This window comes from Muntiacus reevesi, chromosome 13 (genome assembly GCF_963930625.1).
Source record: "Muntiacus reevesi chromosome 13, mMunRee1.1, whole genome shotgun sequence".
Lineage (NCBI taxonomy): Eukaryota > Metazoa > Chordata > Mammalia > Artiodactyla > Cervidae > Muntiacus > Muntiacus reevesi.
Genome location: NC_089261.1, coordinates 58,268,973 through 58,294,536, shown reverse-complemented (window position 1 = coordinate 58,294,536; position 25,564 = coordinate 58,268,973).

The window sequence follows — 25,564 nt, the reverse complement described above, 5'->3', positions numbered from 1 at the left end:
ACGTGTAGACCAAATGTTTGGTTTTGAAAGCGCCTGTCCTGGTTAAAGGACTTGATGAAGTATTGAGGGAGAATGATGCTTACAGTGAGGTGGCAGGGAAGGCAAATACAGGCAGGGAAGGCCTTTCTGTGTCAGCAAATGGCACAGCTGTCAATCTGACTGTGAGACTTAGGTTTGCGTTCCCAGATGGACTTCCCAGCAACGGAGCAGTGTTGAACAATCCATTGCCTGCTAACACTCCCCTCTCATAGAAGACTTTCATTCCACACTGTTTTCCAGAAATGGGACTCACCATACCAAGGATTCTGATGAAGGGTCCACTGTCCAAACGAAACAAGACTGAGTATTATCCTTGGGTCACAACGTGCAACTGGAGACATGTGTTCGGTGCCAACGAACATGTGCCATGGACTCAACTTCGTCTTGTTGATCTGACCCTAGCTTCCAGACCTGTTCTGTCCAAGATGGAGCCATCATTTGTGAAATGCATCACCACCAGAGTGCTTTGCCCTGATAATGTATTACCCTAATACATCTGTTGCTTTAATGATACTTTAATGTAATACATTATCAGAGCAAGGACAATGATGATATATGATGGAAAGAATGGTGCCATTCAGAAAATGAAGGATTCAAAAAACGATTCATTAAAATTATAGGATAACTGCCAACACATGGGGACTCTGGAAACTGTAACCTTGGTCAGTGTTCTATAGTTAGATAGACACCTCTCTAGCTCCCCAGGCTTCCACACCCACACCCCATCAGGCACCAACTTCCGTAGGACAGTGGTTGTTACATATTTTATAAACTCTTTATACATACTAACAACGTCTCCCATGAACCTTGGGTCACCCCAGGCTCACTGTATCCAGTCACATTGTTTTTACTAGAAAGTCCTCCTTATTTACTCCTAAACCTAGGAAACCAAGTAACAATGACCTCTGGACAGTCAGAACAGCGTATCATCTCTCATTACAATAATCTGAACTCCAGTCATTGTTCAACATTAATTATTGCCAAGGCTATAACATTTTCTCGCTACTTGACAGTTGATCTTCATCCTATCATTAACCCGAGGTCAATTTAATCCCAACCTCCATTTTCAGCACCATACAAACAATTTATTTTTGCATTTTTTTCAACCACACAGAGACATACAATGTCAGACTGCTCCACACTGTTTTATGCATTATGGTGATTAAACATTTTTAAAGACATTCAGACATCGAAGTTTGGAAAGCACCAGTCAATGATGGGTCTGGAAATGAGATGTCATGGAGCATGTTTTCCTGTAGGAGAATTACATAAGAAAGGACTCAGAGAGAGTATGAGTTGAGGATTTAAAATCCATTTTATTTTCAGATTTTTGTTTGGCCTTGTATAAACTAGCAAGATTTATAGTCAGCCTCTACTGTATAAAACTATCCGCTATGGTATAGACTCTCATACACTCAGTGTTCTTAAAGCCATGAGCAGAAGTGATAGCAAAATTCAGACAACTTTATCTGCCTATAAGATTTCCTTTTTTCCTCCTGGATATTTGAAGTCTGAACATATAGGAGAAGGGAAGCTGAAATTCCTGCTGAGCAATTTATTTGGTGTTCTCTATTCTTCTTGACCTTATGCTTATATTGAAATGCCAGAAATAATAGTTTGACACAGCAAGGACCATTGAAACAGTATTTAATGCATTTAACTGAAGAGTAAGTAAGCGTTTCAAGTGTAATCACAGTCAATTGCAAGTTAAAGTGATGTTTTGCAGAACTTTGTTGAATTCTCCTCTGCTAAATAAAATAGAAAATTAAAAAAAAAAAAAACTGCTAAAGATATAAAACTCAGGAAAGTCTTCTTTTAAAATTTCCCAGAGAATAAACACTTTCACTTACCAAAAATATGTTTTTATATCCATGTTTAAAAAATTATTAAAAGTGGTTAAAGTCAAAGTAAACAAAATAACAAACAAAAATACCCCTCTGTAGCCATATATATTAATATACCTTTATTTAGATTTTAAGAGTTTATGTGGCTTACCAAGTAGTTAAGATAAAAAACCACTACAATATTGTAAAGTAATTAGTCTCCAACTAATAAAAATAAACGAAAAAAAATCTATTGTTCTCTGTTACAACTTTGCATGGTGACAGAGAAACGGCTTTAAGTACAGATGCTTCATCCTGGCTGAATACTGGCACCCCCTGCTTCTTGCTGTACCCGCCAGAGGAGAAACTGAAGCACCTCAGACTCGACAGGAAGAGTTAAATGTATTTACCTTTTCCGGAACTGTTTACTTAGGCTGGATTGAAAACTATGGCACCCTGAATTTGAAAATTCTGCCTTGTTTCCACATGACTCAAGGCAGAATGCGGGGTTGAGGGAACTTTACACACTCAGTTGGTGTTGACATCAGCTCTTACTTATCTCCTGACCTTGAACTAGTTTCAAATCTCGTCTCAGGGCCTCAGAGTGATTCCCAGGGAAAGCTCTTTGTTCACCCTCAAACCTTCAGTGATCACAAGCACAGGAAGCCGGCTCCTCTCGTTCTGAACGTGCGTACCGATGCCGATGGCTTTGTCGCTTCCAGGGAGGAGAGCGGTGCAGGCACAGGGGGAAAGCTCCCCTTTGTTGCTGCACTTAGGCATTGGCCGCAAAAAGCAGGTGGGTGAGGGACCTCCCCGATGGCGCGGTGGCTGGGAGTCTGCCTGCCAATGCAGGGCACCCTGGTTCAATCCCTGGCCTGGGAGGATTCCACGTGCTTCGGCACAGCTGCGCCCCTGCGCCGCAACTACTGATTCCGCGCTCTGAGCCCGTGCGCCGCAACTGCTGAGTCTGTTGGCCCAGAGCTTGTGCTCCGCAACGGGAGAAGCCCCCACACGGAGAAGCCCACGCACCACAACAAAGAGTAGTCCCCGCTCACCGCAACCAGAGAAAGCCCTCGAGAGGCAACAAACACCCAGTGCAGACAAAAATAAATACATAAAATTATATGTATTTTAAAAGAAAGCAAAAACAGGTGGGTGACAGAAATCTTAATAAAAGTCTTCATGGCATCCTGGCAGGCTAACATTCTGCATGGTGACCCAGTAGCCAGATCTGCCTCCATTCTGTGGGAGTTCAAGGACAAAGGGGTACAAGGTCAAGGCTTCCTGGGATGCTAAAGAGTCTGGAATGGGTAGATAAGCCTGCAGTTACCCTTGGCCTTGGGAGAAAGGGGCTCTCCACTTTAAGACCTAGGACGAACTGGAGACCTGAAGGGTCATCTTGTCACTCTATCATCAAGTCTTAAAAATTACACATTTTAGCAGGAAAGGAGTTAGAATTACAATTTTAACATATAAATTGTAGGTATAAATTGAACTACAGCAACTCACCTTTATGCTGATGTGTGGCAGGGGTCCACTTAAAACTTTTGTTTCACAACCAATGTAGATAAAATTATTTTCTTCTCTTCCTTACTTCTCCTCACAAATTCTCAATACCCCAAACCTCAATTGAACTGGCTTCTTCTATAATATAAAGACATAGGAATCTTGATAAGGAAAGAAGTACATGTACAGGATCTGTAGTGGCCTTTAATAAAGGATTCTTTAGTATAGATCATGCAAACCTGTCAATGGCAACTGGCATTTCTCATGACAAATGTTGTTAAAGATTTCATTGGAATCTTGGAAACCTAATAACTAAAAAACTCTAAATTCAATTAATATTGAAATTTTAAGTTATTTTAAGTAACTTCACAGTCAAATGCTGAGTTCTTTTACTCAGTGATGACTTTCCACATTATGTTAAGAACGTCTAAATTTAATATGTCAAGCAGAAAATGTTATTACCATGCATATGTATGTTTGCATACCCCAAAGGATGGGGAGCTCAAGTTAGATTTGTCTTGCTTCTGACAAACCACCGGTAAAGATGGCAGTCTAGCTGAACTTGTCTATAATGAGGAAGCAGAACCTTGGCATTCACCAATCTCCACTGCTGCGTTAGGAACAACAGTCCTAAAGTAAGCAAGGAACGATCTACACATTGATGTGTGCACAAGAATGCATGATGACATGGGGCTTCCCTAGTGGTCCCGTGATTAAGAGTCTAGCTTGCAAAGCAGGGGAACCCAGTTCAATCTCTGGTCCAGGAAGATCCCACATGCCTCGCAGCAACTCAGCCTGTATACCGCAATTAGAGAGCAGCCCCTGCTCTCCATAACTAGAGAAAGTCTATACACAGTGACAAAGATCCAGTGCTACCAAAATTAAAATAAAAAAAAAATAAAAATTCTTTTTAAAAATTAAAAAAAGAAAGCATGATGACAAATTCTCTCCAAAGTCAGGGACCAACCTTTGTGCAATTCTGTCAAAGGATGCCTGGAATCAGATCATAAGACCTCCTGCTGACAGATTGGCAGTGGCCAGAGGCAAGAAGTAGGAGGTGGGAAACATTGGTGAAGGTGATCAAAAGGTACAGACTTCTAGTTATAAGATAAATAAGCTCTTGGGGTATAATGCACAGTACAGTGACTATGGTTTTTAATGCTATATGTATATTTGAAGGTAGCTGAGAGTAAATCTCGAAGGTTCTTATCCCAAGAAAAAAAATCATATCTGTGAATGGTGATGGATGTTAACTAAATTTATTGTGGTGATCATTTTGCAATATATACATATATCAAGTCATCATGTCATGCACTTAAAAGGAATATAATGTTTCATGTCAATTTATCTCTATAAAACTGGGGCAGGGGGAAGATCTTCTATCATATTAGCCTAGAATGAACAACACGTGATATCCCTCGAGGATGACTCTGTACATGAAACTTCCACAGAAGCAACTTGGTGTAGAACACCCTAAAACATGTGGAAGCAGGAGGAGGGAAAGGAGAGGCCTATTGCAGGGAAGAAATAGCCTGCTCCACAGTCTTCTCTCCTACTGCTGACAAAGAGCCAGTGTCAAAAGAAGGAGACCCGCCTTTTGCACGGTGGGTGAGGTGATGAGTTTTGGCTGCCCAAGAAAGTGAATTGAGCCAGACCAAGAAAACTCCAGGATGATGAAATTTCACTCAAGAGTGGACATAATAAAACCTCAACCTCTCATCAGTGCCCTTTGCCCAAGTTTGCCTTCAATCATCACATCCTAAAGCTCACATTGGACACCTGTATTCACAAGCCAACTAGCACAGCGCACCATTTTCATGCAATTTGGATTCGATTGCCCAAACTGCATGCATACAGTTATCCTGCTCTCGAAAATGTTGTTTTGTTCATTCAAACATAAGTGTGATATGCCTCACACAGTAAGGCAAGTTAAACAGAAAAGTATGAAAGGACAGGATGTTAAAAGCAAATAAAATGTAAACTACAGTCACTTCTCAGTATCTGAGGGGGATTGGCTCCAGGACTCCCTCGGATACCAAAACCCACAGACACCCAATTCTTTTGTATAAAATGGGACAGCATTTGCACATAACCTACACACTTCTTCCTGTGTACTTTAAGTCACCTCTAGGTTACTTATAATACTTAATACAATATAAGTAGTTGGCCACACAGCAAATTCAAGTTTTGCTTTTTGGAATATTCTGGAATTCTTTTTTCGAATATTTTTGCTCCCCGGTTGGTTGATCTGTACATACCAAGGGTCAACTGTAATTTCTCAACAAGCTTTCATTGAGCACCAACTATGTAACCAGCTCAAAGAAGCCTCAAATTAAATTCAAAATGAAGTTATGGACCATTAAAGTTCTTGATACATACACATTTCCAAATGGCTTTCTAAAAGGATTCAGACAATTGGCACTCCCACAAGCAATGGAAGAAAACTGTTTCACTATGTGTCTTGTGTTAAAATTAAAAACTTAAGAGAGTGTGTCACACAAATTGTATATTATATAAACCCAGTGTCCTGTAGCTTTAACTATTTGACATTTTAGATGGCAGAACAGTTCTGTTTAACGAATGCCTATTGCTTTAAGATGGGAAGCTCCATCCTACAGACTATAAGCTACATCCTCTGCCATCTAAAATGTAAGCCAAGGTGCTTATGACCACCTTTCATTTAACTCCAAAAATCTACAGACTTGAAAATTTCCCTACACATCCATGATTTTCATACAATGATAACCATTAACTCCCCTCCCATATTCCAAGGCCTAGATCCACCCATACCTTGATGAAGTGAGTCTGTGTGCCCCAATTTTCATTAGGCAACCCAAACTCCATGACCAAACCTGATTGGACAAGGAGAGACTACCTAACCCAAGTTGAGCCAATCAGATTCCTCCTGTTAAATTTTGGAACACTTTAAAAAAAAGGTTCTGAGCAGCAGGCATCAGTCAAATGGAGCCCAAATTTGGCTCCATGAAAAGTGAAAGCTGGAATGATGGGCAGGCAGAAGTTCAGAGTGGTGGATAGGAAGATTGGCAGAAAGATACACTGGAAAGAGGGGTAGAGAGAACACCACACCACCACTTCAGTCCTGCTGCTGAGTGACTGCCTGATTCTTACGCGGTCTTCCTATGCTTCCTGCTGCTGGATTCTAGGAGATCTTTCTATTACCTTAAAATAGATGTCATTTTGTAAGAGAAAACCCTCTCCAAGTATTTTTCTACCCCCATTTTAAGATGCATTTCTCCCTTCTTCTCCCAATGACTTGACAAAATTTCTAAAATAAGGATTTATCATAAAATCAAATGCATATTCAATGTAATGGAGATGTTGCCTCTTGGCAGATTATTAGGTACATCTTGCATGTGATGGCATCTCAGAATTGGAGACCATAGAACACCAATGAAGGCCACTGGCTTCCTTGGCCAGTGGCATGTTATGTGCCCCCATTCCAGCATTCTTGCCTGGAAACTTCCATGGACAGAAAAGCCTAGTGGGCTACAGTCCATGGGGTCCCAAAAAGTCAGACAGGACTGAGCTCACACACATACACACACATCACAAGTTAAAAAGGTCTTAACAGATAGGTCTAGGCAGAGACATCTAGAATTATATATGTATTTATTATATATATATATGTTAATATATAATTATAATAGCATATATATGTATATGACAAATTTCCAGGTAATTAGAAAAAACCGGGAGCCAAGGCTTATTGTATTTATTTGAGCTCAACATTTTAAACCAATAAGCACACTTGTCACCAAAAAGTCTATACAGATGGTCCCATCTGAAACTTTCTTAGGAGTTACCATCACTATCCTTAATTATAGAGTGAATTTTTTAAAAATTTATTTATTTTTGTTTGTGCTGGGTCTTCACTGCTGTGCGTGGGCTTTCTCTAGCTGCGGCGAGCGGGGACTGTTTTTCCTTGTCTTGTTCAGGCAGTGGATCCTAGGCTCCAGTCACATGAGCTTCAGTAGCTGAAGGCTCACGAGGCTCAACCGCCCTGGCGCATGGGCTTAGCGGCTTCTTGGCAAGTGGAATTTTCCCAGACCAGGGATCAAACCTGTGTCCCCTCCACTGGCAGACAAATTCCTATCCATGGTACCACCAGGGAAGTCCTATAACCAATTTTTTTTAAGCCCTGTTTCTAGATTTTGAGAAATCGGAACTTTCTACCAACTCTGTTCAATAGAAAACAATAAACAAAAAAAATAGAACTTGCTGACTTTTGACTACCCCCAGAATTTGACTCAGCCATTTGTGGCTGTCTCAGTAGATGAACAAGAGATCTGATTTAGAAATTGAGTGTCACTCCCTGATAACTTACAAAAGCCACACCCCCTTCCTTTTTCAACCCGCCTCCCTCTTTCCCACTGCAGGAAGGAAAGGAACCTGCTTTCATCTAAGGAATCCGAGAATTGGTCGCAGAGAGAGCACTGTCAGAAGTACAGTGAACACGCCACGGAAGACCGTTCTGAAGGGGAACCACATGTGTTTGGCATCTGTTTGCCATCCCTGTGATGACTGGCATTTATGAGCTCTGGTTTCTGATGGGAGCAAACAGACCTATGAATGCACCCAGGGAATCCACCTGGTGAGCACTCTTGTTGCTTTTGCATTTCTGTTCATCTGCTATGGTATGCTTCTTAATTTCTCAAACCCTCTAAGAATGTGTCGCAAGAGAACATAATTCAAATCCAAAAAATTTAGCAAAACATAAGGATTCATACAGGATTGGTGGAATCATGTAAATCCTTTTGCCCATTTCCATGGGAGCCAAAGTTTGATGTTGATTCATATAACCCACTCCAGTATTCTTGCCTGGAGAATTCCTGGACAGGGGAGCCTGGCAGGCTACAGTTCACAGGGTCGCAAAGACGTAGGAATGACTAAAGTGACTCACACACACCCCACACACAACCTAAAGGCTTTTTAATTGTCCTAACAAATCTGCTGCTTTGTTGGGTGGGATAATCATTACAGAGATAATGCTTCTTCATTTGCTTGCTCTCTGTCTGAAGGCTAGAAGATCTGAAATAGAGATGGAATGAGAAAGCACCCAAATTAAGAAAAAGCTCACATTCTGCTTCACAATTCACCAAAAGGCATAATTAGACAAAATCTGCAGTCCAGGCCAAATATTTAGGGTCACCACTTTCCCAAAGAAGATAAAAGAAACTTTCAACTTACTGGCTTCCCTCTGGAACTTTCTTCTAAAAAATGTATGATCTGGCACCGTATGAAAATGAGGGCTCAAGAATCTACCTTTGGAGCTCAGCAGTGCTCCACGTAAGGGCCGAATCACTTCTGAATTCCTGGCTACTCTTTCTCAATCCAGGTCTGTTGAGACAGACTTCGCTCTGTAGAATCTAGGTTGGTTCTTGCTGCGATTCCCATAGAACTAAGCAACATGCAGCAGAAATCTCAGGATGATGTGGTCAGTGATTTTGGGAGGTGATGATGGAGGCTTGGAGAGGAGAAGTCAGGAAAGGCTTCAGAAGAGATGACTATTGAAAGTCAAACGAACCTGCAAAGTCCACGTGGATGGTTTCATGATGACCTGCCGAGCAAAGTCCCCTCACCTCAACGATGTACGGTTCCCATTTTAGAGGGGAGACAGGCAAAATATTCTGGGGGCCAGAATCAGTTTGTGGGCCTTCCAGTGTATGTCCCCTACTCTAAAGGTGGCACAGGAGGCATTTTAGGGAATCAGACAACATCCATAAAAACACAAAATCAAGGAAGGGCAGGTATGTCTGAGGAAGGTGCAGAAGTGTGGGCAGCTGGCTGTAGTGTTTCAGGGGGTGCAGGAGAGAAGATGACAGTGGTTGGCTGGCATTGGGGAAGCCTTGGAAAACTACTATAACCAATGCTAGATTCTATCCTGAGACATGCAGACATGCAGCCCAGACATGTCTCTAAGCAGGGGGATGACATGAAAACATTCCCTGTTAGTAAGATAATTGTCACCAGGGCTGTAGAGGAGAGAGGTTGGAAGCAGAAAGACTGGTGGGTGATGTCCGGGACAAGGAGTAGGGATTGTGGTCATGGGGGTGGAGAAGATGGGTTCAAATTGAGGGATATTTCTGAGGCAGAAGAGATAAAGCTTAGATGTGGGAGAGAGAGAAGAAGACATTAGGAATGAGCCTAAGGTTTCCAGCTTTAGGAAATGCTTTGGTGAAAATACCAGTAATCAAAATTGCAAATCAGGAAAGGATCAAAGGGAGAGTACTCATTTCTGTCTGGGGTACATTCAGTTGTAAGTATATGAGGTTTAACCAGGTAGCAATATTTTTTCTTCTCCCTCTTTATATAGTTTCAATCTTTAAACATCCTAAACTTACAGAAAAGCTGTGATTACAATACAAAAGAAAAATAAAACTTTTACCCCTTTAACCCTATTAATTATGTCTAAGTAAATTGCGGACCTGATGAACCATCAGTTCAGTTGCTCAGTCGTGTCCAACTCTTTGCGACCGTAACTGAATGTAGAGAATACAAAATTCTTTAGCATGCATTTCCTAGAAACAGGAACATTCCCCCACATAAGCAGAAGATAGCCACAAAATTAGGAGATTAGCTCGAGACATTGCCCGTGTGTCTGTGCACGCAGGCTCAGTCGTGTCCGATGCTTTGCGACTCCATGGACTGTACCGTGGGCTGGAGCCCAGCAGGCTCCTCTGTCCACGGGATTCTCCAGGCAAGCATACTGGAGTGGGTTGCCGTTTCCTCCTCCAGGGGCTCTTCCTGACCCAGGGATGGAAGCCGCGTCTCCTGCAGCTCCTGCATTGGCAGGGAGGTTACTGCCGTCTAGTCCTCCACTCTCAGACAAGTTTTGCCAAATGTCCATCAGTCGTTTTCAGCAAAAGGATCCTGTCCAAAATCCCAAGCTCCATTTTGTTGTCAGGCCTCCTTCCGTCTGGAACCATGCCATGGTCTTCCCTGGCCTTTCTCATCCTGGAGTCTTTTGAAGATGACGAATTTGTTATTTTGTTACATGTCCCACAATTTGGGCTTGCCTCTTGTTTCCTCCTGATGTGAGATTCAGCTTATGTGTCTTTGGCAGGAAAATCACCGTGATTCTACCTTTCTACCTTCTCATTGCAACGTATCAGGTGATTTCAGTTTGTCCCATTACTGATGATGTTGGCTTTGATTGCTTGATTAAAAGTGGTATCCGCCAGTTTTCTTCACTTTAAAGCTATGCTTCTCCCCTATGTAATTAATAAGTAAATTTGCTATTTCTCATCAAACTTTCAATTTATTCATTCATTCATTTATATCAGAATGGATTCATGATTTATTTACTCAGCTGGTAATAATCCATTGCTATCATTATTTATGGATGTCCTTAAACTAACCCAGATTTGGCCAGTGGCAGCCCCTTTAGGCTAGTTTCCATGTCTTTTTTTTGACATGAACCTACCATTCTTGAAACACTTCCTTGCTTTCTGACATAAATAAGATATTCCAGACTCAGCTTGTACTTTCCCTACCAGCCCTGAAATCAGTCATTTCTCTAAGGATACTTGATTCCTTTTGGTGAAAGAACAACATTTAGGAGGTACCTTCTGAGAGCTGGATGTGCTCAGATGAGTGGTTCCAAGCCCTTTCCATGTATAGAACCAGGGAATACATGTTTGCGTCTACAGCTATACAGGCTTCCTGGGCGGCACGAGCGGCAAATGACCTGCCTGCCAATGCCGGCGATGTAAGATAGATGGGTTTGATCCCTGAATTGGGAAGATCCCCTGGAGAAGGGCACGGAAACCCACTCCAGGATTCTTGACTGGAGGATCCCATGGACAGAGGTGCCTGAACGGCTACAGTCCATAGGGCTGTGCAGAGCTGGACACGACTGAAGCGACTTAGCAGGCATGCACGCACACCTATACACATACAAAGACTCTTACACACATTTATATTTTTATTTATTTATTTGTTTTTGGCCATGTCATGCAACTTGTGGATTCTTAGTTCCCCCGCCAGAGATCAAATCCAGCTCATGGCCATAAAAATGCCATGTCTTAACCTCTGGACCACCAGGAAGTTCCCCGTGTCTCTATTTTTTTCATCTATTCACATTTTTGATACACACTGTTACTGCTGATTCCAATCCAATAGCACGGTGTTTGTTCTAATTTTCTTCTTTTCCGTATCTGTAAGTCCATTCTCCAATAGTAAAAACAAAACAAAAAAACTGGCTCTCTGGTCACTTTTGGTTAGTCCACCTGTGTGACCCAAACCCAGCTCTCCTTTGTCCCCTCCCCTGCACAGGCGTCCTCCGACACTTCCTGCAGGACGGCCTCCCGTGGGTACCCTGCTCAAGGTCTGGGGTATACCCCCCACCTCACCTCAGGTTCAGACACCTACCTTGTTCTGCCCCCAGTTAACAGCTCCAGGACCAAACTGTTCAGGAAAAAAAAGAAAGGAACAGAGGAAAGGGGAAGAGAAAGAAAAAGAGGAATGTAAAATACAGGCTTAGCCTAAAGGAGAAAGGAATTCACAGCCTTAAGAACTCCTCTTAATCTTAAGGGAAGTGGATTCCTCTGGGCCAGAAGAGCCTCACTAGGAGCACCAGGAAAAACAGAAGTAGAAATCACTAACTGTTACCTGGAATAGGCTTCTGTGAACCTCACTTAAGCCGCCCAATGATTAGCTTTTGATCCATTTCACAGACTTGTATATTAACAATTAAAGACAAGTTCACTGGAAAGGATGGTGATATGATGGCTTTTTCTGGTGTTACAACTGGACATGACGTCTCCTTGACATTTCAATCAACAGACCATTTGAAGACCATTTGAGAAAGAAATATGAGCACTTATCATTGTCAAAAACCTTCTATTGATACTTTCTGATATGATCAATAACATGTCAGCATCAAAACTTGCAGAATGGCTGTCATTGTCTTGGAGAAAGCTACAGAGACAGTAGTGACACGGTCTTAAAAATTGCTCCATCGCCAGTGCTGGGGTTAACCCAGAGGACGACTTTACATAGCAAGCCATAGGTATCAATGACTACTTTGAAAAGTGATTCAGAAAATTCAGACACTTATTGTGGTCGAGTTCCTTTACTAATAGATGCATGAGAGTGCTACATAATAAAAATAACATGTAAGTCTAAAAGAGCTTTTTCAGTAAATATAAAATAAAAATTGGAAGTGATAAGAAATCACTGAGCTGTTGTTTAATTGACATGGTTATTTTCACCAGTGGTACATAAAATAATGATGTATTTTACAATCAAGCACTTCCTTTTTGAATAGCATAGTAAGAAATAAAGTGGCATTGGTGAAGAAGACAGAGGAAAAAGCCTTTCAAGGTATAGAATGAGAACAAAAGCTGAAAGAATAGGAAATTATAGTTTGAAAAAAGAACAGAGGTGTTTCAGAGGTGGGGTGATTTTTGGTTATAACAAGGTCCAGGAGATGGTCTTGGTAACGGTTTGGGGAGACAGAAACCAACGTCACTGGCCTACAGGAGGTTAAGGAGCTATAAGGTAGGATGACTAGTGGGTCCTCATCTGGACACTGATGTAACCCAAATTGATGGTAAGAACTGGGGTGAAGAGCAAAGCAGCAAATAGAAATTCTAATTGCTCCACATAAGCAGGAAACTCGCTTGGAGGTCAGAAGATTGCAATAAATAAGGATGAGGAGAAGAGGCAAACTTGTTATAAATTTATTTATGAATTTCTGAATTCTTAGGAAGAACTTTTAAACCTGTCTACTCAGATGACATTATATCTACTACTGTGGGCAAGAATCCCTTAGAAGAAATGGAGTAACCATCATGGTCAACAGAAGAGTCCGAAATGCAATACTTGGATGCAATCTCAAAAATGACAGAATGATCTCTGTTTGTTTCCAAGGCAAACCATTCAATATCACTGTAATCCAAGCCTGTGCCCCAACCAGTAACACTGAAGAAGCTGAAGTTGAATGGTTCTATGAAGACCTACAAGACCTTCTAGAACTAACACCCAAAAAAGATGTCCTTTTCATTATAGGGGACTGGAATGCAAAAGTAGGAAGTCAAGAAACACCTGGAGTAACAAGTAAATTTGGCCTTGGAGTACAGAATGAAGCAGGGCAAAGGCTAACATAGTTTTGCCAAGAGAACGCCCTGGTCATAGCAAACACCCTCTTCCAACAACACAAGAGAAGACTCTACACATGGACCTCACCAGATGGTCAACACCAAAATCAGATTGATTATATTCTTTGCAGCCGAAAATGGAGAAGCTCTATACAGTCAGCAAAAACAAGACTGGGAACTGACTGTGGCTCAGATAATGAACTCCTTATTGCCAAATTCAGACTGAAATTGAAGAAAGTAGGGAAAACCAGTAGACCATTCAGGTATGACCTAAATCAAATCCTTTATGATTATACAGTGGAAGTGAGAAATCGTTTTAAGGGACTAGATATGATAGACAGAGTGCCTGATGAACTATGGACATTCGTGACATTGTACAGGAGACAGAGATCAAGACCATCTCTATGGAAAAGAAATGCAAAAAAGCAAAATGGTTGTCTGAGGAGGCCTTACAAATAGCTGTGAAAAGAAGAGAAGTGAAAAGCAAAGGAGAAAAGGAAAGATATTCCCATTTGAATACAGAGTTCCAAAGAATAGCCAGGAGAGATAAGAAAGCCTTCCTCAGCGATCAATACAAAGAAATAGAGGAAAACAACAGAATGGGAAAGACTAGGGATCTCTTCAAGAAAATTAGAGATGCCAAGGGAACATTTCATGCAAAAATGGACTCAATAAAGGACAGAAATGGTATGGACCTAACAGAAGCAGAAGATATTAAGAAGAGGTGGCTAGAATACACAGAAAACTGTTCAGAAAAGATCTTTGAGACCCAGATAATCACGATGGTGTGATCACTCACCTAGAGCCAGACATCCTGGAATGTGAAGTTAAGTGGGCCTTAGAAAGCATCACTATGAACAAAGCTAGTGGAGGTGATGGAATTCCAGTTGAGCTATTTCTAATCCTGAAAGATGATGCTGTGAAAGTGCTGCACTCAATATGCCAGCAAATTTGGAAAACTCAGCAGTGGCCACAGGACTGGAAAAGGTCTGTTTTCATTCCAATCCCTAAGAAAGGCAATTCCAAAGAATGCTCAAACTATCGCACAATTGCATTCACCTCACACACTAGTAAAGTAATGCTCAAAATTCTCCAAGCCAGGCTTTAGCAATACATGAACTGTGAAACTTCCAGATGTTCAAGCAGGTTTTAGAAAAGGCAGAGGAACCAGAGATCAAATTGCCAACATCCACTGGATCATTGAAAAAGCAAGAGAGTTCCAGAAAAACATCTATTTCTGTTTTGTTGACTATGTCAAAGCCTTTGACTGTGTGGATCACAATAAACTGTAGAAAATTTTCTTCAAGAGATGGGAATACCAGACCACCTGACCTGCCTCTTGAGAAAGCTATATGCTGGACATGGAACAACAGACTGGTTCCAAATAGGAAAAGGAGTACGTCAAGGCTGTATATTGTCACCCTGCTTATTTAACTTATATGCAGAGTACATCATGAGAAACTCTAGGCTGGAAGAAGCACAAGCTGGAATCAAGATTGCTGGGAGAAATATCAATAACCTCAGATATGCAGATGACACCACCCTTATGGCAGAAAGTGAAGAGAAACTAAAAAACCTCTTGATGAAAGTGAAAGAGGAGAGTGAAAAAGTTGGCTTAAAGCTCAACATTCAGAAAACTAAGATCATGGCATCTGGTCCCATAACTTCATGGCAAATAGATGGGGAGACAGTGGAAACAGTGTCAGACTTTATTTTTTGGGGCTCCCAAATCACTGCAGATGGTGATTGCAGCCATGAAATTAAAAGACGCTTACTCCTTGGAAGGAAAATTAGGACCAACCTAGACAGCATATTAAAAAGCAGAGACATTACTTTGCCAACAAAGGTCTGTCTGGTCAAGGCTATGGTTTTTCCAGTGGTCATGTATGGGTGTGAGAGTTGGACTGTGAAGAAAGTTGAGCATCAAAGAATTGATGCTTTTGAACTGTGGTGTTGGAGAAGACTCTTGAGAGTCCCTTGGACTGCAAGGAGGTCCAACCAGTCCATCCTAAAGGAGATCAGTCCTGGGTGTTCATTGGAAGGACTGATGCTGAAGCTGAAACTAGAATACTTTGGCCACCTCATGCCAAGAGTTGACTCATTGGAAAAGACCCTGATGCTAGGAGGGATTGGGGGCAGGAGAAGGGGACGACAGAGGATGAGATGGCTGGATGGCATCTCCAACCTGATGGATATGAGTTTGAGTAAACTTTGGGAGTTGGTGATGGACAGGGAGGCCTGGCGTTCTGTGATTCATGGGGTCGCAAAGAGTTGGACACGACTGAAGGACTGAACTGAATTGATATTATGGTAGATTAGATGCACTGCAATGACAAAAGTTTAGTCTAATTTTCTGACATTCACCCATCTTGATACCAAGTAAGATTCCTAGGGAATTCAACCTTGATAGAGAACTGTGGATTAAACCAAATAGACTTATGCAAATATCTGAGTTTGGGTATTTCAAATTCCACATAATTAAAGTCTTGAACTGATTCCTGTATAAATGTGGAATTTAACAAATAGTCCAGTAGCTCAATGCACTCTATCAGAAATGCTCATTCAGATGAAGATATATTTGCATATTGACCAGTAATGCCAAATAATGGCTTGTTGACTTCATGGTTGATATTTAAAGGAATTGGTTAAAAAGACAAAAACAGCATTTGAAAGCCTGAGACCATTCTAGACTTATATTATTAATATTTTCTTGCTATTTTGCAAGTTAAACCACTGGTAAGGAGATAAGTTAGTTGGGCTACATCATAAGTTAACTTCAAACAGCAAAGCCAAATAAGTAAACTCAACTTTAGAAATGATCTGTTGGCTCAGACTTCACAGAGAGGTGGCAGAAGGTTAATCCTTAGCTTATTGGAGGCCAAAGATAGTAAGGTAGTCCTGAATGTTAGAGAAAATACCCAAGAAGTTGTACTTGTGTGAAAGTATTCGTAATAATAGTGAGGGCATGGTCATAAGAAAAGGGACAAATTAAATCACAGCGTGAGATTCCATGAGATTCCCCTCAGTTGTGTCAGACTCTTTGCGATCCCATGGACTGTAGCCCGCCAGGCTCCTCTGGCCATGGAATTCTCCAGGCAAAGAGTACCGGAGTGGGTTGCCATGCCCTCCTCCAGGGGATCTTCCCAAACCAGGGATTGAACCCAGGTCTCCCGCATTGCAGGCAGATTCTTTACTGTCTGAGCCACCAGGGAAGTCATGAGATTCCACATATGTGTGCTAACACCCGATGTACAGATGAACCTATGTGCAAAGCAGAGATAGAGACACAGATGCAGAAAGCAAATGTATGCACATCAAGGGGGAAGTGGGAGGTGGGATGAATAGGAAAATTGGGATTGACATATATACACTACTCTTTATAAAATAGATACTAATAAGGACCTAGTGTATAACAAATAGGGAACTCTATTCAATGCAGGGCTTCCCTGGTGGCTGAGGTTAAAGCGTCTGCCTACAGTGCGGGAGACCTGGGTTCAATCCCTGGGTCAGGAAGATCCCCTGGAGAAGGAAATGGCAACCCACTCCAGTATTCTTGCCTGGAGAATCCCATAGACAGAGGAGCCTGGTGGGCTACAGTCTACAGGGTCGCAAAGAGTTGGACACGACTGAGCGACTTCACTTCACTTAATGATGACCTAAATGGGAAGGAAATAAAAAAAAACAGGGGGTACATGTATATGTATAAGTGGTTCACTTTGCTGTACAGTGGAAACTAAGACAATATTGTAAAACAACTATATTCCAATAAATTTTTTATTTAATAAAAATAAATTACTGTATGAGTATCAATGCATTATTTATGAGAATCATCACAACCACTCAAAATGTACCAAGAGTTGGGGCAGGGGCATTTACCAGCTGTCGAACCTTAAAGCCTCCTCTTCCTAGAAGAGCACTGATGGGACAAACTTCAACGCAGATGATCTTTGGGAGGATTGTGCTTCCCTGGTGGCTCAGCGGTAAAGAATCCGCCTGCAATGAAGGAAACCTGGGTTCAGTCCCTGAGTCAGAAATATCCCCTGGAGAAGGAAATGGCCACCCATATCCAGTATTCTTGCCTGGAGAAATCCATGGACAGAAGAGCCTGGTGGGCTACAGTCCATGAGGTCGCAAAGAGTCAGATCGAATGAGCAACTAACATTTTCTCTGATTTTTCAACCATTGTGTGTTCTTTGCATCAGGTGGGAAATGGTCAAAAGAGAGGTTTTTGTCTCTCCAGAAAAAAGTTGCACAGGAAATAAAAGTTGAAAATGTGGTAAATGAATATTAAAGAAGAGTCATTAATGCCCCATGTTTTAACTGTTATAAGGAATAGTCTTAGGATGGGGAGGCTCCCCCCCCGCCCCCGCCCACTACAAGGGTAATAAAGGATCCACCAAAAAAAAAAAAAAAAATCATTACTGGCTGCATAGAAATGAAAACACTCTCATTATTCATTTCTTTTTCCAAGAGAGAGAGAAGGAGAAAGCATTCAACTTCCAAGCTTTTAAAGTAATCGTGAGTTCAATAAATATAAGTTGCAAGACTAATGTCTTTAAAACTGCCTCTATTATGGCCAATGAAGGAAAGAAAGTGGGGGCAGGGAGGCAGGCATGAGAAAAATGAGGAAATGAAAGAAAGAGAAGAAAATAAGTTGATTATATTCAGTCAGTGGCTTTTCTTCTTAGACATTGCTACTTCTGCCCCACTTGAAGGACTATTGGTGGAGTGATGGGGGGCGTTTGCTGTTTCCTTTCTCTACTTATCCCACAAATATCTTCAGTTCCCTCCCCTGCCACCCACTACCACACTTGTGTTAATAAAACAGAGTCACTCTGGGGGTCTTCCCTGGCAGTCCAGTGGTTAAGACTCTGCGTTTCCACCTTGAGGGACACAGGTTCGATATTTGGTTGGGAGACTAAGGTCTTGCGTGCCTGGGGGCCAAAAGAAAAACAGAGACATTTCAAATACTCTTTAGGGACCTTCAGCTCCAGCATCACCTAAGTTTGCGCAAACGGCATTGTTTTTAATTTTCCTGAGAAGTTCAGTGGTTGGATTTAAACAGCCCCTGTTATTTGGCCCCAACTCAATATGTTTCATCTCTTCTTTTTTCCCTCTTGTCCCAGGAAAGATGCTGCCCTCCCAGTTCCAGCCTCACCCATTCGTCTTTGTCCTGAATTCTTCTGTGGCTCTGTCCTTTCAACCAGTTCCTTTTCCTCTAAATATTTGTATTATGTAATAGAAGCAACAAGAAGAAGAAATAACACCTGTATGATATATTTAGTATAGGAAATGTTCTTGCACACATAACTTCCTTTAAATCCCCACAACCTAAAAAAAAACAAACAAACAAAAGAAAAGAAACGGGTATCATTGCTTTCCCAGTTTTAATTTTTAAAAGTCTTTTAGAAATATTTATTTATTTATTTATCTATTTATTTTATTTGTATTTACTTTTGGCTGCGCTGGGTCTCCATTACTGTGTGAGGGCTTTCTCTAGTTCCAGAGCGGGGGCTACTCTCTAGTTGCGGTGCGAGGGCGTCCCGTTGCAGTGGCTTCTCTTGATGCAGAGCACCGGCTCTAGAAAGTAGGCTCACTAGTTGCAGCACCAGGCTTAGTCGCCCATGGCGTGTAGAATCTTCCCAGACCAGGGACAGAACCCGTGTCACCTGCACTTGGTGGGCAGATTCTTAACTACTGGACTGCCAGGGAAGTCCTGTTTTCCCATTTTTAAATCTCTGAGAGATGAGGGGCTTGCTCACGTTCACAAGTGATGAGTACCTGCATGAGGACTCTAATGCAAGCCTTCCTAATTCAGGCCCATCCTGCCTGCCAGCCGCCTCCTCCTCCTTGCAACTACAAATAGCAGGGTAACCCACGTGGGGAGGGCACACCCACCTCGCAAGCCAGGCTGGAAGAGTGCTCAGCTGGGAAATCCCTGTGGCTCTCCCAAGGACTCTGCAGGACTGAGGAGTGGAGAGCTCCCAGACCATTTCTGCCAGAGTGGGTCTCACCCATCAACTCCAGGATGCTTCAGAAAGATAACCACTGTCCATGTACCATGACTTGACAAGGTTGGGAGGTTCCCAGAAGACCCATCACTCTGGTTTGCCTAGGCCTCTTCGGGCTTCATGGGCTTCCCAGGTGGCACTGGTGGTAAAGAATCCTCCTGCCAATGCAGGAGACACACGAGACCCAGGTTCAATCCCTGAGTTGGAGAAGATTCCCTGGAGGAGGAAATGGCGACCCACTCCAGCATTCTTGCCTGGAGAATCTCATGGTCAGAGGAGTCTGGCTACAGGGTCCCTGGGTTTGCAAAGAGTCAGACATGACTGAGCAGCTGAGGGCACTGTGGGTTTTAGTACTGAAAGTTCGACACTTGGGCCTACACGTAAAGTTGGCCACCCGCAGAAAGCTCTAAGCAGGTCTGTGCCCCTCCGAGGGTGTTTCTCATACACTGTCTTCTATGACTGCATTTCACATTCTCTCAACAAGCATTTATGGAGCCCCTGCTGAAGTCAAGAGCACTACACTAGGCCTGGTACACAAAGATGAACATTTTGTATCTTTGCTTCGAGGGGCTTGCAGTCAAGTGGGAAAGAGCGTATGCATTCAAATGAGCATGAGAACTGAAGTGTGATCGTAAAAACAAAAACAAAAGTAACTCTGAGTCTCATAATAGCCACAAGAAAAGAGGATTTCAGGAAGGAGAGGGCGACCAGTAGAATAAAATGCTATGGAAAGGACTAGAAGGATGAGGCTTAAGAAGAGTTCCCTGGACCTGGTGTCTAGAACCGATGAGAAAGTAACAATGAGGACAGAGAGGGCAGAAATCAGCAGGTAGCAAGGACAGCAGCCAGAGCCATCCTCTGAAATTTGAGCAAGAAGACTTCTGCTTTTGACCATGAAAGAGTCACTGGAACCAGACTAGAAAGTGAAGTCACTCAGTCGTGTCCAACTCTTTGCGACTCGGACTATAGCCCACCAGCCTCCTCTGTGCATGGGATTTTCCAGGCAAGGGTACTGGAGTGGGTGGCCATTTCCTTCTCCAGGGGATCTTCCCGACACAGGAATCGAACCCAGGATTCCCGCGTTGCAGGCAGATGCTTTACTGTCTGAGCCACCAGGGGATCCTGGTACCAGACTAGCCCTCCCACTATAAGAAAACTAGAAAACTGGACAAAAACATAGGAATCAACTTCAGACATCGGACAATGGGCAACTGTCACCCTTAGGAGAAGGAAGCCCAGGGGAGTCCGAACTTTCTGCCTGGAGGCATTCACTGGATCCCAGTTCTGGAGGGGAACCCAAGCAAAACGCTGAGTTGAGGAGACAGGCTTGGGGCTCAGGGAAGCAGTCTCCTGACCTCACTGCCTTAGCTCTACTTTTCCTCCAAAGCACAGATCACCACCTGACTTTATAAATTTGATTGCTTTCATTGTGGTTATTTTCCATCTCCCTGTGATTCCCTCTTCAGAATGTCATCTTCATAAGGCAGGGCAGAGCTATTATCTATTTTATTCACTGTTCCATCCCTCAAAGGGTGTGTGTATTAGGTGCTCAGTAAGTATTTGTGAAAGATTGAAACAAAAAGGGAGGAGAAGATAATATCAGGAAATAGCTCTTTAGAGAAATGTGTAGATGAGGGACAAGGGGAGATAAAGTGGAACCACAACAGTGTCATAGAGTTTCAAGAAGGGCACTTTATAGAGAAAGGGGATTTACAGCATGAAAGTATCTGAGGGATCTTGGCTGCGTATGGTAGCATGCTGTTGGACTGTAACCTCCGAAGACCCTTCTAAGGCCTGGTGGTTGAGGTGTTCAGTAGGGATGAAATTGAGGGAGAGCTGGGGGGTTAGAGGTTTCACTGGTGACTCAGATTGTAAAATCTGCCTGCAATGCAGGAGACCCAGGTTCAATTCCTGGGTTGGATTTATTTTATTTTGTGTTTTTCTTGTTCCTCTCAACAGGCAAAATACAGCAATTATGGTAGTTACTCAGTGGTAACCACCACTCATGGTGCTGAAGAGGAGAACTTGGGAGTATATGTTGGCTTGATCAGGTCTTCAGTGGCCTTCTTCCTTGGAGCAGGTGGAGAGGTGAGTGGACCTCTCAATTCTGTGTGGCCTCTGACCGATAGACTTTCCAGAAACAAACATGGAATTCTTGCTCCCCTGATTCCAAACCATAAACCTGGAAGAAGTAAAGTTTACTTGTGTGAGTGGGCTGTGGCTACCAGGGAGCCTAGGTGGGTATCTGTCTCCTTTCTATACTGAATAAAATAAGACATAGTAAGATAAGACATCTGAATGGATAAAGAAGTTGTTTTGTATATATATATTATATATAATTACAATTATATAATATTATATATTACTATATATAATATATAATAATTGTTATATAATAATTATATATAATGTATATTATATATGATGGAATATTACTCAGCCATTAAAAAGAATGAAATACCATTTGCATCTATGTGGATGAACCTAGAGATTATCATGCTAAGTGAAGTAAGTCAGACAGAGAAAGACAAATATCATATGATATAACTTTTACATAAAATCTAAAAAAAAATGATACAAACATATATATAAAATGAACATAGACTCATAGATAGAGAAAATAAACTTATGGTTAGCAAAGGGGAAACAGGAGGATAGACAAATTAGGAGTCTAGGATCAACACATACACACTAGTACATATAGAAAAGATAAACAAGAAGATTCTACTTTTAGCTCAGGGAACTATATTCAATATCTTATTATAACCTATAGTGGAAAATATATATATATATAGGTAGATATATATAACTAAATCACTTTGCTGTACTGAAACATTGTAAATCAACTATATTTCAATTTCAAAAAATAAATAAAATAAGACATCTACCAAGCTCTCTTGCCTAACTCTTAAGGTTAAGTAGAAAATTATCTGGCATTGACCCGACTTCTCAGAGGCACAGAAATAACTTACTTAAGATAATCTGGTCAGAAACAACTATAGAAAAACCAACTACTCCTTCTGTACATCAGCTTTCCTGGGTGAAAGATTCTTTCCCTTCCCTGAAGAAAGGTAATTCACTCCCCACCCACACCCACACCCATGTCTCAAGGCTGAAGTTGCATTAAAACTAAATTAACGTCTTGTGTCTTTTTTAATGTTTCAATAAAATGAAACTCCCCCCTCTTCATTCCTGAGATCATAGGAATTGCTAACATAACAGGGTGCTGGAATTATGAGGGTAGGAATCTATTTTTCCTCCACAGTTGCTAATGATCATTTCTTGTTGTCCCTGGGGGTTTAATATTATTCATATTTCCCTGCAACCTCTTAGTTCAAGTCTCAGCCTTTGATGTGAAACAATTCATGACTCTTTCTGGTGCCAAGCATAATGGACTTCTGTTTTTTGGCCACTCAGCATCCATACACCCTACTTCCTGTAACTGTGGTCTGGGGACGCTCCCAGCACACTCATTTCTGCTCCCCGGGGCTCTGGGGCACTCCCACTGCCTTTCCCCACACCAAGGATCACTCCATGAGGTGACCCAGTCCTAAGAGCCCCAGCACACTCCTCCAAGCTACTGTGGTTGGCCAAGGATAGTAAATGGGCAAATCACAAGCAGTGAAATACAATGAGACCTCACCATAACTTCTGAGAAAGAGGCTCACTTGCCTTGGGTGCTGGCTTTGAGAGGACAGAAAGCCTGGAGCAACACCTCCGTGTGGCTGCAGCGTGGAGCCTGAGCTGACACCACTGCACCTGGGCGAGGAGCAGCACCGGCCAGTGAGTCAGCAGAGCTCAACATCTGGGAAGCCCAACAGAAACCTACCCCTGGACTTTTCAAAGAGCCGTGAAGTCTCCTCTGTCCTCAAGAGAGAATTTTGCAACCAAGAGTCATACCTGCTACTTGGAGATCACTCCAGAGACCTGTGATATTTACAGGTCTAGACATCTGTGATATTTACAAGCTCTCTTTTTTGCACACTAAATGATTCTTGCTTCGGCCAACATACTTCCCCATTTTGTTGAAGCCATCCTCATTCATTCTGTGCAATCTGGTGTTGAAGTGTAAGTTCTTTAAACTTTTACAGAATCTTCTGTATCTTTCTCTCTTTCCTGTTCATTCACTTTTGATTCAGCAGCAATTTACTGAGTTCTCAATAGGTGTTCTTAGAAGTCATGAGGTGCACAGCAAAGGAAGCAAGAAATGAAGTGAAAAAGCAACCAACAGAGTGGGAGCAGATATTTTCCAACTGTCTGGCAAGGGATTCATGTCCAAAATATACAAAGAATTCCTACAACTCATGAGCAAAAACATAAATAAGTAAGTAACCCAGATAAAAAATAAGCTAAAGACTTAAATGGACATTTCTCTGTGAAGACTTAAGTGGCCAATGGGTATATGTAAACATTATCAATGTTACTAATTATCAGCAAATCAAAGACACTGTGAGGTATCACCTCACACCTCTCAGGATGGCTATTACTAAAAAAAATATGTATAAAAAATATACATGTATATATAAAACAAGTGTTGCAAGGACGCAGAGAAATCGGAACCTTTGCATGTTGGAGGTAAGGTTGTAAAATGGTGCTGCCAGTATGCCAAATAGTATGGCATTTCCAGAAAAAAAATTAAAACAGAACCACTGTACAACCCCAAAATCCCATTTCTGAGTATATACTCCCAAAGAATTGAAAACAGAATTTCAAAGACCTGTTTGCACGCCTTCATATTCACTGAAGCATGATTCACTATAGCCAAGATGTGGGAGCAAATCGTATGTCCATCAGCAGATAAATGAATAAAGAAAATGTGGTCTATACATACAATGGAATATTATTCAGTCTTAAAAAAGAAGGAGATTCTGCAATATGCGACAATACAGATGGACCTTGAGGTTACTATGCTGAGTGAAATAAGCCAGTCACAGAAAGACACATATTAAGTGATCCTTTTTATATGTAGTATCTAAAACAAGCAAATGCACAGATGATGGAATGGTGGTTGCTAGAATCTGGGAATAGGGGGAGGGGAGAAATGGGGCAGTAAGAAACCTCAGCATAAAGTTTCAGTTAAGAAAGATGAATAAGATCTAGAGACCTGCTGTACCACATTGTACCTATAGTTAACAATACTGCATTTTAAAAAAATTTATTGGGATATAGTTGATGGACAATATTGTATTGTAGACTTAAAAAAAATCATTAAGAGGGTACACCTCATGTTAAGTATTCTTACCACAATAAAATGCAATTAAAGCCACTCCAGTATTCTTACTAGGATTCCATGGACAGAGGAGGAACCTGGTGGGCTACAGTCCATGGGGTCACAAAGAGTCAGACACAACTGATAGACTAACACTCACTTTCGAAGAAGGAGAAGAGGGAGAGGAAGAGGAAGAAGAGAAGGAGGAGGAGGAAAGGGAGAAGGAGAAGAAGAAGGTGGTAAGGGGGGAGGGGGAAGGAAGAGGAGGAGGGGAAGGCATGAGGGATGAAAATCCCAGCTTCATCAACCATGAGTCATTACAGAACCAGGAGATGTGCCTCGAGGTAGGGGAATGTACAGGGTGATGGAGAGCCCAGAGCACAGGGCCTGGGAGGAAGGCCTGAGGGTGCCCAGCATGTCTCCTGCTTTTCCAAGATCCAATATCCATAAGGTAGGATATTTGATCAAGAAAGTCTTTTCCTTCTTCTTTAATGTCCACTTTCAATTTTCTTTCTATGTGGGACAATTAAGGGTTTAGAATCAAGAAAGCACAAATTCATTCCACATGCACAAATATTTATGAGCTTCAACTGTGAGTCTTGGCACAGTGGGCCCTGGAGACAGAATACCTAGTCTTACACAACGTACGTTAGTGAGAGAGACAGACCACAAACTAGTAAAACATAAATATCTAAAATGGTGTTAGATGCTTACAAGAAAAGTAGAGTAGGACTGAGGGGTGGAGGTGATTGTCAGGAGCTGAGGTATGGGGCCTCTTTTAGATAAGGTGATGGGAGAAAGCCTCTCTGAAAAAAGGGCCATTTCTGCAGGAACATGAAGTGTTTTTGGGTTGTG